Raw genomic sequence first — 16,026 nt, forward strand, 5'->3', positions numbered from 1 at the left:
ATCCCCAAGAACGTCAAAAAAGATAGGAATAGAACCAAGGCATTTGACCTCGGACACGGACTAAGAAGCGACGAAGGCTAAACGTAGATTAAAAATGGAGAAGGAAAGCAAAATTAATGCAAGTAAGAAACGTCGTCGTTAACTGAGTGAGTCGGATGATGACTTACAGCAAACTGCAACTGAAGACGACCATGAGAACAGTCGTTGTGGCTTTTGCGGTCTGAAATATTATTCGTCAGAATCCGTCAAGAAGGGAGACTGGATACAGTGCAATATGCAATGTGCTACATGGTTTCATGAGGTATGTGTGAGTGAAAAAGGACGAAAAATGTTTACTTGTGGTAAATGCTTGTGATTTGGAGACTGCAATATACTGGGCGGAATAGCCTCGTGATTGGGTGGAACAGACCCACCATTTTGGTATATTGTGATTTCTGCCTTCTTCATATGTTTGTTTAATATTTTGTTCTTGTAAAGGAACTTCCACCTGTTATATACTGGAAAGTATTCACAATTAAATTTCCTTACTGTAGCACACTGACCGATTCTTTTTTGATAAAAAATGGTTCAAATAGCTCTAAGCAGTATGGGACTTAACATCTGAGGTCTTCAGTCCCGTAGACTTAGAACTACTTAAACCTAACCAACCTAAGGACATCACACACATCCATGCCCGAGGTAGGATTCGAACCCTCGACCGTAGCAGCAGCGCGGTTCCGGACTGAAGCGCCTAGAACCGCTCTGCCACAGTGTTCGGCCTTTTTTAATCGATTCGTGTCATATTACATATGGCTGAAGCTTGAAATGAGCAAACTAGCCCCGCTGTATCCTATCGTGTGCTAAGGGGTTTGCAGTTTTTCCTTCCTACCCTCCTAAGAGACTGTACGGCACTCGTCGAGTCAACATACATCACGGTTTTGTAGACGTGTATTCGTATGTTAGTACATTGGAGAATATGCTTTCATACACTACAGCTTCCATTAGATTTAATTAAAACAGTGGTAATGTACAAACTGTAGTATTGGCGAGGCAACAGATTATTATCACCAAAGCTACAGTATCCTTAGTAATCATATAGGAATTTCCAGAGCCTTAAATGAGGAACGAAGGGCAATGTTGACTGAATTGCCTGTACCAACTTCGTTTTATTAATGTAACGTTCTGTTTAGGATGAGTGCAGGTAAACTAACAACGACTGGAAAGACTTTATGAAGCACGTTGGAAAGTAAGCTGAACTAACGTACAACGAACATCGGAAAAATTGAGGGCTTTAATCTACTATCCATCGACTGTACTGACACCCTCAAAATTTGGGACTAGAACAATAAGGAAGGACAGCCATATTTGGGCACTTCGCAGATTTCTCACTGCTGAGGAATAATTTGTCACCGTTTCTCAGGTCATATGCGTATAAAGTGACTAAGAGTCGTTGTTTTTGTGGTTTTCAACCCGAAAACTAATTTGATGCAGTTCTTCATACTAAACCATCCTGTGCAAGCCTCTTTCCCTGTAAACAGCTACTTCAACACACATCCATTTGAACCTGTTTACTGTACTAAACTGATTATTTCTTTATGCCTCAGAATGTGTTTTGTCAACTGATCACGCCTTAGTCAAATTATGCCGCAATTTTCTTTCCTCCCCAGTTCTGTTCAGTACCTTCTCATCATTTATGCGATCTAGTCACCTGACCTTCAGCATTCTTCTGTAGCACCACATTTCAGAAACTTCTGTTCTTTTGTGAACTGATTTCAATAGCGCCTATTACTGTCTGAACTGAATGTCGTCTACGTTTCACTTCCGTACAAGGCTACAGCCCATAAAAATGCTTTCAGGAAAGAGTTCCTAACACTTAGCTTTATATTCGATGTTAAAAAAATTTCTTTTTTTCAAAAATGGTTTTCACGACATTTCCAGTCTACTTGTTACATCTTTCCGACTTAGGCCATCGTCAGTTATTTACTACCAAAACAGCAAAAGTCGCCTCTACTAATTACAGAGGATCATTTGCTAATATAGCATTGTCTGGTTGAGTTCGACTACAATCCATTACGCTTCTTTTGCTTTTGTTAATGTTATATTTTACCTTCAAGACAGTGTTCATTCTGTTCATCTGCATTTCCAAGTCCTGTGCTGTATCTCACAGAATAACAATGTCATCGGCATATCTCAATGTTTTTACTTCTTCTCCCATGGACTTTAATTCCGTCTCAGAATGTTTCTTTGGCTTTTTTTACTGCTTGCTCAGTCTACAAATTGAATAACATTAGGGATAGGTTACTCCCTTCTCAATCACTCTTCCCTTTCACGTCCTTCGACTGATACAACTGCCGTCTGGTTTCTGTACAAGTCGTATATAATCTTTTCGCTGCCTGTATTTTACTCTTGTTACCTTCAGAATTTCACAGAGCGTATTTCATTCAACAATGTCTAAAGTTTTCTTTAATTCTACAAATGCTATAACCTATAAGCTAAGATAAACCGTAGGATCAGTATTGCCTCGTATGTTCCAACATGTCTGCGTAACGCGAAGTGATCTTCCCCGAGGCCGGCTTCCACCAGTTTTTCCATTCTTCTGGATACAATTCGTGTCAGCATTTTGCATCCATGACAAACTGATAGTTTGGTAATATTCACACTTGCCTACATCTGCTTTCTTTGCTACTTGGTTTATTACATTCTTCTTTAAGACTGAGGTCATTTCTCCCTTCTTCTATATCTTGCAAAACAAATGGAATAGTTATGTCATGATTTTGTCATGGCTGGCTTTCCCAAGGATATCAGTAGTTCTGAAGGGAATGTCGTCTGCTCCAGGAGCCTTGTTTCGGCTTAGGTCTTTCAGTACTGTCAAATTTTTCTCGCTGTGTTATACCTCCCATCTCATCTTCATCTACTTCCTCTTACCTTTCTGTAATATTGCTTTCGGCTCCAATTCACTTGTAAAGACCCTCTGTGTATTTCTTCCAAGTTTCAGCTCCCTCTTCTTTACTTAATATTGATTTTTCATCTGAGCTTTGATATTTATATAGTTGATTTTTTCTCCAAGGCATCCTCAATTTTCCTGTAGGTGGTAGCTCTTTCCCCTAGTTACATATGCTTCTATAGAGTGACATTTGTTCGCTAGCCATTCCTGCTTATCTATTTTGCACTTATTTTTTAATCGTTTGTATTTTGTTTGGCCTGCTTTATTTGCTGTACTTTTCTGTTTACTCCTTTCATCAATTAAATTCACTATATCCTTCGATATCCAAGGATTGCTACTAGTCTACCCCCTGTTGCTTTCACTATTTCATCTCTAAAAGCTACACATTCGTCTTCTACAGTACTTTCACTCTAAGAGTTCTTAAAACTGCAAACACTTTAAGTTAAATTATAAAACATAAGTTCAGTGGATACGACTTCAAAATCATAAAATTAGCATTTCAGATCAGAGGAAGAAGTACAAGCTGAGTCTACCTAAATATAACAAAATGTATTCATTACATTTTTGTTGTTGTATGGGTTATCAGAGCCCTTGCCTATGGCTCACGATACTTCTTCTTCTGCTCTTTTCATGTTCACTTTCCAGTCCATACTTAGGGCCTGGAGGTCTAGCTGCAGGCAGCGCGTGCTTGCAAACTGAAAGGTCAAGGACGCGATTTCCGGTGCGACCACGGATTTTTCATTCTGAATTTTAACTTATCCTTCACCCCACAACGATGTGAGGAGCCGCCAGGAAGGTCACGTGGTTGGGATTCAACCGATAACTGCTGTAGGTTGGGATACTAAATCCACTGAAGTAGCGGCCCATTGAAAGACTAGCAGCAGGCCACTGAGCCACACGAAATTATTAATATTAGTGCATCTCATTCAGGGACCTTACTTTCACTTCTCAAGTTTCTAATTTTTCTCATCGTCCTATTTTATTCTGTTCTAAAAAATCACTGTTATCATTCCACCTTATAAAAGCCGCATACTTCTTTTCCTGGCGTTTTCTTTTTAGTATCTAGAGCAATGGCATCGTGGACTTCATCCATATCATATTGTCCCTGACACAGACTGAATAACTCCTATTCTGCATTCCCATCTTATCACTTTCCTTGTGAACTCGTGAATCCAAATATCAACCTACGAGATACCTCGGCACTCGATTTCTGTTTGTCTCCACTGGTCCACTTCTATTTCTGTACGTTCGGATTACTTCATTAGTTTGTAATACGTTGTCCATCAATAACCCCCCTGATCATATATAGCGACATCAGATGGGACTAAGCAGAGAAAACAATCGAAATTTTTTTTGTCTGAGATACAGTCTTACGTTGTGACTCCGACAGAATTTCTCTTTTCCTTGTAATTGGTCGGTATCGGGTGCCACCCTGAGTTAGAGCATGCCTAGCAAAGCACTCTGCAGTCCGAGCCAAACTTCGCCTTATGAAGTCCTCCACTATAGCCACTTAAACAAAGATTTTCACCTTCAACTGCCTCCAACACCAACCGCCAATATCGATAACTGAAATTAATTGCATTGCTAGCGTCACTATAAGATGTTCATGCCGTGAGGCAAGAGTGATTTTCTAAATGGGAAACATCAGACCCCTTTAACTGGCCATTTCCTTTAGACCCTGCATACATCCATATGACCGGTGAACTGCAGGGATATATACACTGGGATATTGACAACAATAAATACAATTAACAGTACGTAGTGATTCATGACGCAGAATAGTAAACAAGTCCTCTTTTATTCACTTATATACACAGCACACGTAAGGTTTCAGCACACACTGCTATTCAACAACAAAAAATACCTGAAACCACTAAAAGAAGGAAAGACTAAAGACTAACTACTAAGAAGTATACACCAATCTACGAGGGCTATTCAGAACGTAGGGAACGATTCCGCCTGACGCCGCTAGGCGCGCGCCGATCGCGTATATTTTGGTATGTGCGTGCTCGGCAGCTCGGTCGGCATCCATTCGTGACAGCGGGAACGTCTCTGTGCGTCTTGTTTTGCTCATACTCGAATTTGAAATGTGCGCTGCAATCGAAAATCCCGCCAGTTGTGAGGTGCGGTCTGTGATGCGGTTTTTACTGTCAAAAAACCTAAAACCTATAGTGTTGTGGCGTAACAAGCTAGTTACGCCACACTGAGAAGGGAGCCGAAAGGCACGCGTACACACACGCCGACTGGCGTCAAGTCTGGAACAGGATACGTTATGACTGCTATCAAGAAAATACGTAGCTTTGGAATATACTTAACTTTATTCTTTGTTGGTTTACAACGTTCTTCTTGAGACATTTTTACGATAACTCTCAAACTAGGTAAGGCTAATGGCGCCTTGCTAGGTCGTAGCCATGGACTTAGCAGAAGGCTATTCTAACTGTCTCTCGGCAAATGAGAGGAAGGTTTCGTCCGTATTGTCGCTAGCAATGTCGTCCGTACAACTGGGGCGAGTGCTCGTCCGTATCTCGAGACCTGCCTTGTGGTGGCGCTCGGTCTGCGATCACACAGTGGCGACACGCGGGTCCGACATGTACTAAATGGACCGCGGCCGATTTAAGCTACCACCTAGCAAGTGTGGTGTCTGGCGGTGACACCACATATAGAAATTTATCGTGAACTGTGCGAAGTACACGAAAACAACGTAATGAGTGAATTTTCTGTCCGGAAATGGTGCATTCGGTTTAAAAATGGCCGAACCAACGTTCGTGATGAAGAGAGGAGTGGACGCCCTAGCATTGTGACTGACGATGTTGTCGCTAAAGTTGATGAACCGATTCGTGAAAACCGTCGCTTCACAATAACGGAGCTTTCACTTTCTTTTCCACAAGTTTCACGGACATTTATTGTTTGAAATTGTCACTCAAAAGCTAGGTTACCACAAATTTTGTACGCGATGGGGGCCCAAAATGCTTACAGAGCACCATTAAGAACAGCAAATGGGGGCAACGCTGACATTTCTGGAGGCCTACCACAAACATGGTGATTCATTACTGGATCGAATGGTAATCGTGACGAGACTTGGGTAAAACACGTCAATTGCGAAACAAAATTACAGTCCATGGAGTGGGGGCACACAAGGTCCCCCCAAAAAACCAAGAAAATGTTTGCAAACCTTGTCAGCAAGGAAGTTAATGGCGACAGTATTTTGGGATAGGCAAGGTGTGCTTCTTATTGATTTTCTCGAGCGTGGAGCAACCATAAATTCTGCCCGGTACTGTCAAACTTTGCACAGTCTTAGAAAAGCAGTTCAAAACAAACGCCAAGGAAAGCAGACGTCCTCACACGGCAAACCTCTCTGAAGAACTCCTTAATTCATTCAAATGGGAAATTTTCCCTCCCCGCCCTACAGCCCCGGTCTTGTACCAAGCGGCTTCCACTTGTTCCCAAGATGAAGAACTGGCTTGCAACGCAGCGCTTTGATGACGACGCGGAACTCCAGACGGGCGTGACTCACTGAAGCCTCAGGCGGCAGATTTTTACGACAAAGGCATTTGAAACCTTGTCCACCGCTATGATAAGTGCCTCAGTGTTTTTGGTGACTATGTGGAAAAGTAGTATGTCAGTCGCTCTTTCAGATGTGTATAATAAAATGTATTTCTTGCACTTAGTTTTTTTTAATGCCAAAACGTTCCCTACATTCTGAATAGCCCTCTTAAATTAAATGGGAAGCTCTTTTATTTAGCTACAGTGACTCCTGCCGCTGTACTTTTACACACCTTGATACAAAAGCTTACCTAAGTTTCAGCACCATTCTTATACGCTCGAACGTCTCCTTGAAACTAGTCACGTTAAAAGAAAGCTAACGGTGAAGGAAAGTAACACATTGCAGCTTTCACTAACAGCCACAGAGTTCCTGGGGCTGCTTGTCCTCTGTAAGCACTCTAGCTACAGCATGAGAACAGGTTAATTCTGCTGTGTCCAGCAGTACCTACGCCCTTGTACACCTCGCGCAAAGTAACGTGGCGGTTTTCAAGGGAATCCCCATCACGACCGTAGACCTCTCCCCCACGGTGTCGTCTGCACAGGTACAGCCAACTCATATTGTGCCCACTCTTACCTGAGCGCACAGGTGCAACGTGTTGCTTCACAATACACGCGGATAACTCTCTTTCCATCAGCCACGGAGGAGCTATTGTTCTTGCAGCAGTGCAGTTACCACCTATATCAGTTTTACCGCATTGGTCTTTAACCCAAGAATGATAGGTGCCGAGTAGACACGTACTATATGATTAAAGCCCCACCGAATGGACCATCACAAACTTGACCAAATTTCTTTTTGCGGAATGAATCTGGCAGCTTATATTTTAGCTTCGGTCGCGTTAATGCTGTGCTGACGACCCACTTGTCTAGGAATTCAGGACACGAAGCGAGGAAAGAAGAGCCGCGAAACAAAAAGAAGTTCGCGCCTGGCGTTTCGCTCCACTACTCGCAGCTGGCCAGCAATAAGAAGAGCCGCCGGCACCACGCCCATCCATCACAGCCACGCGACTCCTCGGTATAATAGCCTGCACTGCTGTCGCTTTAATTCCCAAATGGCGATCAGCCTGCTAGCGCCAGAAATAGCCCTCGCTGGATAGATGAGGGACAGATTTGAATCGCCTGAACACCGAGTGAGATGAAGCAGTGACTAGTACAGTAGGAGCGCAGTCCTCAGGAGTGATGTTTCAATCCTCATCCATCCATCCTGATGTAGAATGACATTCAAGTTCTTCGCGGTGGCGTACTCATATAAATTCTCCTCGCTGTTTAGACCGCGTCAAAGCGGATTTAAAACTCGATGTTTCGGAAATTATCAGTATGTTCTTCGTCAGGAGATGATTGTCTGCTGGGGATGAAGTCTGTTTCCATTATGGTGACGTTTAAGCTAGTGATTCTACATCTACATCTACATTTATAATCCGCAAGCCATCCAATGGTGTGTGACGGAGGGCATCCTACGTGCCACTGTCATTACCTCCCTTTCCTGTTCCAGTCGCGTATGGTTCGCGGGAAGAACGACTGTCTGAAAGCCTCCGTGCGCGCTCAAATCTCTCTAATTTTACATTCGTGATCTCCTCGGGAGGTATAAGGAGGGAGAAGCATTATATTCAATACCTCATCCAGCAACGCACCCTCTCGAAACCTGGACAGCAAGCTACACCGTGATGCAGAGCGTCTCTCTTGCAGAGTCTGCCACCTGAGTTTGCTAAACAAGTCCGTAACGCTATCACGCTTACCAAATAACCCGGTGACGAAACACGCCGCTCTTCTTTGGATCCTCTCTATCTGTTCTGTCAACCCGACCTGGTACGGATCACACAATGATGAGCAATACTCAAGTATAGGTCGAACGAGTGTTTTGTAAGCCACCTCCTTTGTTGATGGACTACGTTTTCTAAGGACTCTCCCAATGAATATCAACCTGGCACCCGCCTTACCAACAATTAATTTTATATGATCATTCCACTTCAAATCGTTCCGCACACATACTCCCAGATATTTTACAGAAGTAACTGCTACCAGTGTTTGTTCCGCTATCATATAATATGACCAGGTGACGTCGCTTAGAATTTCAGCTTCTGCTGGAAACATCTTCTGGCCGGCGGTATGCGCATGCGCAAATGCAGGAACTCGGTTATGCGGCGGTATGACCCCTCAACTTCTCCCTCCCCCCCTCCAACCCCCCCGCCTATGCCAAGATCCAGGAGCGAAGGGAAATGGGTGGGGAATGTCCCCCACATCACCCGCTCGCTTGCCTCCAGGTACCACTCAGATTATAAACTCTGCCCCTGTTGAAATTTTTATCACACATGCAAATTCCTATAGCTTCTTTTATATTGGAGTCCCAGTAATTCGACGCGTGGGCGAGGGCTTTCGTTTCCTGAACGTTGATATTACGCCCTTCTGTAACACTGTGTTCCGCGATCGCTGATGTCTCAAACTTTCTGTACTTGCTATGCGGTCTGTGTTCAGAGCAGCGCACGGCTGCGGTGCGGCCGGCTGCTGTGACCGAGCGGTTCTAGGCACTTCAGTCGGAACCGCGCTGCTGCTACGTTCGCAGGTTCGAATCCTGCCTCAGGCGTGGATGCGTGTGATGTCCTTTGGTTAGTTAGGTTTAAGTAGTTCTAAGTCCAGGGGACTGATGACCTCAGAGTGAAGTCTCATAGTGCTTAGAGCCATTTGAACCATTTTTGGCCACGGTGCAGACTGTCTGTGCTACGTCATTTCCACCACCTTCACGTGGCACGTTGTGGACATTAGACACTCTCAAATCCAGGCTGTTGCGTCTTCCAGGCGACGCCAAGCGAGGTCGCCCGACCAGTCACAAGCTTGAACGGCACTGCTTAGGAAGAAGACTTCGCTCCATGCAGTTACCTATTCAATAAGGATGAGTACCAGCCATTTTGATCATACTGCAGTTGGAGTTCTGACACGCTTTCAGCGAAAACAATGTTTCTGCTGCATTTTTAAAATCAGAGAAGTCAGTTGTATCCATTATAGTTACATGAAATGGGTTCCTGGCTTCAGTTAAAGCACAAAATTGTGTAAATCTTATGGAACAAAGGACTTCCTTTCTTCGTTTCTCTATAATTGTCAAGTCTCTGTGTGTTATGTATTTAAACCATCCCGGGCTAAATAGAGCCGACGTTGACCTGTAGCACTTGGAACGCTGGAAGGAATCGCCGCGCGGAGTGGCCGCGTGGTCTCAGTCGCCAAGTCACGGATTGCGCGGCCCCTCCCGCCGGAGGTCCGAGTCCTCCCTCGGACATGGGTGTGTGTGTTGTTATTAGCATAAGTTAATTTAAGTAGTGTGTAAGTCTAGGGACCGATGACCTCACCAGTTTGGTCCCTTAGGATTTCACACACACGCTGGAAGGAATAATTGCTTGACCCAAAGATCATGCGCTATATATTAATGAATGTTTGGAACATTTTCCCCACGACTTAACACTTGCAACAAGTCTAAGGGCGGCCCAAATAGTACCGAGAACAGAGAAATACCGGGGATCTGCAACGAATTGACGCATGGTGCAGGGAATGACAATTGAATCTCAATGCAGACAAGTGTAACGTGCTGCGAATACATAGAAATAAAGATCCTTTGTCATTTAGCTACAATATAGCAGGTCAGCAACATAAATTATGTGGGAGTAGGCATTAGTAGTGATTTAAAATGGAATTACCATATAACATTAATCGTCGGTAAAGCAGATGCCAGGCTGAGATTCACTGGAGGAATCCTAAGGAAATGCAATCCGAAAACAAAGGATGTAAGTTGCAGTACACTTGTTCGCCCACTGCTTGAATATTGTTCACCGGTGTGGGATCCGTACCAGATAGGGTTCATAGAAGAGAAGGAGAAGATCCAACGGAGAACAGCGCGCTTCGTTACAGGATCATTTAGTAATCCCGAAAGCGTTACGGAGATGATAGATAAACTCCAATGGAAGACTCTGCAAGAGAGACGCTCAGTAGCTCGGTACGGGCTTTTGTTGAAGTTTCGAGAACATACCTTCACCGAGCAGTCAAGCAGTATATTGCTCCCTCCTACGTATATCTCGCGAAGAGACCATGAGGATAAAATCAGAGAGATTAGAGCCCACACAGAGCCATACCGGCAATCTTTCTTTCCACGAACAATACGAGACTGGAAGGGAGAACCGATAGAGGTACTCAAGGTACCCTCCGCCACACACCGTCAGGTGGCTTGCGAGTATGGATGTAGATGTAGATGCAGAAAGCAAGTTTTGTGAAAAAATGTGGGTTAGAATGTTTGCCATTTCCACTCTTCAAGTGGGCTGATCGACTAAAGAAAGCAATGAGTCAGTGAGAAAAAATGATAAAGACTAACATAACAAAGCGAATAAATTCAAAAGCTTAACAGAATGAGGGAACCTTACGGCGTGATTCATTGCTGAAAACTGAATTGAAACATAGTAGAAGGAAAGAATCATGCAGTCACGTATTGATCAGGTATTGATATGACGTCTGAGGCAGATCGTTCGCGAGGGAGGATGCCGCAGGTATGAATCGGATAGCTGGCAAACTGTAGGAATGGAGAATTCTATCAAACTAACCTCAGGTTGATTACCGACACGTATGAAAAAAAGAAATGGAGTTTCTATGCAACATGTTGTGAACGGTGATAGGAAGACAAGAAGGGGAAAGAAAGAAAGAAGAGCGGAAATCAGCCAAAGTAACACGCAGATGTGGTAGGCGGGCGGAAATGATGGGTGTTGTCGGGTAGCGGCAGGTGTTGCGTCCCGCGGCAGGTGTGTTTGTGTGTTGCGTGAGCCGGTTCACTCTCTGCAGTCCGGAGAGGGAAGGAGTGGAGAGGAGAGGAGATGAGTGGAAAGGAAAGCTCAGGTGAAGAGAGAAGCAGTGGATGGGGGAAGGGGGGGGGGGGGGGGCGGCACAGCCCCGGGTCAAACGCAGCCGCCAAGCTGTCTGGTCGCTTCGCTTAGGCCAACCTTCTCTGCCACAGACCGAAACCAAAGGAGCCGCAGAACACACCTGCTGAAGCGTTCATGTACGGTCACATTTTTAACAGCCTTTTACCTATGGTGAAACTTGCTGAAACGTTCACGCTACGCTCTCTGTTCGACAGGATGACACTTGTGGTTGAACCTGCTGAAACCTTCCTTATTAAGCTCTCTTTTTGACAGATTGTTCCCAATGAATGCAACCTTTTGAAGCGTTCACATTATGTTCTCTAATAGATTTTCTCTGATAGATTTTTTCCGTGTAATCATTCATCAGAGGCCCACTTTTTGGCAGGTTTACCTGTTGAAGCGTTAATGCGCAACTCTCTTGATTGACACGTTTTCCCCTTTGGATTAAACCTGCTTAAGCACTCTTCATAAGCTCTCATTCTGACAGATTTTCCGTAGTAAAGTAAACCTACTGAAACATTCGTCCTATGGTATCGTTTTCACAGCTTATCCCCATGGATTAAATCTGCTGATGTATCCATGTGGGCTCTCTTCTTGATGATTTTCCTCCACACGGATTAAAAATACTGAAGCGTTCACATTCTCAGTTTAATAGGTTTCCTCAGATGGATTTTAACTGTTGCAGCATTCTCCTTAAGCTCCCTCTTTTACAAGTGTTGCCCGGTGGATTAAATCTTCTGATACGCTCGTATTAAGCTCTCATTTTGGAAGATTTCTCCCTATGGATCAAACCTGCTGAAGCATTCCTTTTACGCTTTCATTCTGGCATATTTCCTCTTATGAATTAAACCTGCTAAAGAGTTCGTGTAATTCTTTCTTCCTGACATATTTTCCTTACGAAGTAAACACTATGAAGTGTTCAAGTTCAGCTCTCGTTTTAAGAGGTTTTCACCTGTTGATTAAATCTACTGAAGTCTTGATATTCTCGTTTTGACAGATTTGTTCCCTATGCGGTTATCCTGTCGTTGTAGTCATTTAAGACGTACTTAGATGAAATGACATTGTGAAGAACTATGTTCTTTGAAGGGTTGATCTGAATCGAATGTATAGAATGATATATCCTTGCTCTTCGCTGGTGGCATGGCGATAAACTCGGATGACGTAGATAACCGGAGAGCTCGCATTATGTAGAAAATGTTAACTTGTCGACAGATAAGACAAAGTTTTGGTACACAAAGGGAAAGAAGTAGTAGGGAGTGAAATTGTACAAAATTACCGAATTCTTGAGCAAGTATCACATTTGAGATATCTTGTGTGATGGCCGAACGTGAGGAAACTTTCAGCCAGAAATTTAATCTGTTTCAGCACATATGCGGCACAATTCGATTCATTATTGAAAAATGTAACACACAGAAATCAACACTAAATTTTACAAGGTAATGGCAGTTCTTATCCTACTCTACAGAGGTAATAACGGTTTTCGCAGCAAAACATCGATTACGGGGGCAGTCATTTGAGATCAGAATCCTGGCAAATATGTTAGGGGTACGTGGTTTGGAACACGTTAAGAATGATATACACCTGGTTGATAAAATGGAAGATCATTTTTTTCTTTTTGGTCCACGTGGAACTCTCTTTTTGAGAAAATTCTTCATCGGATTGTTTTTTTAAAATCTGAGTTTTTTAAAATTCGAGTTTTTACATAATTAGGTATTGTACTAAATTATGCATATGGAGTTTTGGATTAAAATGTTAATTGCAGCTTTAGCTGTGGAACCTCAGTCTTCTGCGGGAGAAACACGCTATGCATACATGCCCCGTCGTCTTTATCAAAAAGAAATAAGCTTCAGCTTGCCGCTTGTTTCCTTCTCTGTGTTCCAAGCTTGTGCCTTGCTGTTTGGCTAATGGCTCTGGCATTACTAATTGGACATCCCTCCCAGATCTGCATCTACATCTACATCCATACTCCGCAAGCCACCTGACGGTGTGTGGCGGAGGGTAACTTGAGTGCCTCTATTGGTTCCCCCTTCTATTACAATCTCGTATTGTTCGTGGAAAGAAAGATTGTCGGTATGCCTCTGTGTGGACTCTAATCTCTCTGATTTCATCCTCATGGTCTCTTCTCGAGATATACGTAGGAGGGAGAAATATACTGCTTGACTCCTCGGTGAAGGTATATTCTCGAAACTTCAACAAAAGCCCGTACCGAGCTACTGAGCGTCTCTCTTGCAGAGTCTTCCATTGGAGTTTATCTATCATCTCCGTAACGCTTTTGCGATTACTAAATGATCCTGTAGCGAAGCGAGCTGCTCTCCGTTGGATCTTCTCTATCTCTTCTATGAACCCTATCTGGTACGGATCCCATACCGGTGAGCAGTATTCAAGCAGTGGGCAAACAAGTGTACTGTAACCTAATTCCTTTGTTTTCGGACTGTATTTCCTTAGGATTCTTCCATTCAATCTCAGTCTGGCATCTGCTTTACCGATTATTACTTTTATATGGTCATTCCATTTTAAATCACTCCTGATGCCTACTCCCAGATAATTTATGGAATTAACTGCTTCCAGCTGCTGACCTGCAATATTGTAGCTAAATCATAAAGGATCTTTCTTTCTATGCATTCGCAGCACACACTTGTCTACAATGAGATTCAATTGTCATTCCCTGCACCATGCGTCAGTTCGTTGCAGATCCTCCTGGATTTCAGTACAATTTTCCGTTGTTACAATCTCTCGATACACCACAGCATCATCTGCAAAAAGCCTCAGTGAATTTCCGATGTCATCCACAAGGTCATTTATGTATATTGTGAATAGCAACGGTCCTATGACACTCCCCTGCGGCACACCTGAAATCACTCTTACTTCGGAAGACTTCTCTCCATTGAGAATGACATGCTGCGTTCTGTTATCTAGGAACTCTTCAATCCAATCACACAATTGGTCTGATAGTCCATATGCTCTTACTTTGTTCATTAAACGACTGTGGGGAACTGTATCAAATGCCTTGCGGAAGTCAAGGAACACGACATCTACCTGGGAACCCGTGTCTATGGCCCTCTGAGTCTTGTGGACGAGTAGCTGGGTTTCACACGGTCGTCTTTTTCGAAACCCATGCTGATTCCTACAGAGAGGCGGGAAAAGTGGTACAACATTTCCTTAAATGTCTCACTTGCTGTACTGATTACATTACGGAGAAATATACAAATATATTAAGCGCATGTACAGGGTGTTTCAAAAATGACCGGTATATTTGAAACGGCAATAAAAACTAAACGAGCAGCGATAGAAATACACCGTTTGTTGCAATATGCTTGGGACAACAGTACATTTTCAGGCAGACAAACTTTCGAAATTACAGTAGTTACAATTTTCAACAACAGATGGCGCTGCGGTCTGGGAAACTCTATAGTACGATATTTTCCACATATCCACCATGCGTAGCAATAATATGGCGTAGTCTCTGAATGAAATTACCCGAAACCTTTGACAACGTGTCTGGCGGAATGGCTTCACATGCAGATGAGATGTACTGCTTCAGCTGTTCAATTGTTTCTGGATTCTGGCGGTACACCTGGTCTTTCAAGTGTCCCCACAGAAAGAAGTCACAGGGGTTCATGTCTGGCGAATAGGGAGGCCAATCCACGCCGCCTCCTGTATGTTTCGGATAGCCCAAAGCAATCACACGATCATCGAAATATTCATTCAGGAAATTAAAGATGTCGGCCGTGCGATGTGGCCGGGCACCATCTTGCATAAACCACGAGGTGTTCGCAGTGTCGTCTAAGGCAGTTTGTACCGCCACAAATTCACGAAGAATGTCCAGATAGCGTGATGCAGTAATCGTTTCGGATCTGAAAAATGGGCCAATGATTCCTTTGGAAGAAATGGCAGCCCAGACCAGTACTTTTTGAGGATGCAGGGACGATGGGACTGCAACATGGGGCTTTTCAGTTCCCCATATGCGCCAGTTCTGTTTATTGACGAAACCGTCCAGGTAAAAATAAGCTTCGTCAGTAAACCAAATGCTGCCCACAAGCATATCGCCGTCATCAATCCTGTGCACTATATCGTTAGCGATGTCTCTCGTGCAGCAATGGTAGCGGCGCTGAGGGGTTGCCGCGTTTGAATTTTGTATGGATAGAGGTGTAAACTCTGGCGCATGAGACGATACGTGGACGTTGGCGTCATTTAGACCGCAGCTGCAACACGGCGAACGGAAACCCGAGGCCGCTGTTGGATCACCTGCTGCACTAGCTGCGCGTTGCCCTCTGTGGTTGCCGTACACGGTCGTCCTACCTTTCCAGCACGTTCATCCGTCACGTTCCCAGTCCGTTGAAATTTTTCAAACAGATCCTTTATTGTATCGCTTTTCGGTCCTTTGGTTACATTAAACCTCCGTTGAAAACTTCGTCTTGTTGCAACAACACTGTGTTCTAGGCGGTGGAATTCCAACACCAGAAAAATCCTCTGTTCTAAGGAATAAACCATGTTGTCTACAGCACACTTGCACGTTGTGAACAGCACACGCCTACAGCAGAAAGACGACGTACAGAATGGCGCACCCACAGACTGCGTTGTCTTCTATATCTTTCACATCACTTGCAGCGCCGTCTGTTGTTGAAAATTGTAACTACTGTAATTTCGAAAGTTTGTCCGCCTGAAAATGTA

This window comes from Schistocerca serialis, chromosome 8 (genome assembly GCF_023864345.2).
Source record: "Schistocerca serialis cubense isolate TAMUIC-IGC-003099 chromosome 8, iqSchSeri2.2, whole genome shotgun sequence".
Taxonomy (NCBI): Eukaryota; Metazoa; Arthropoda; class Insecta; order Orthoptera; family Acrididae; genus Schistocerca; species Schistocerca serialis.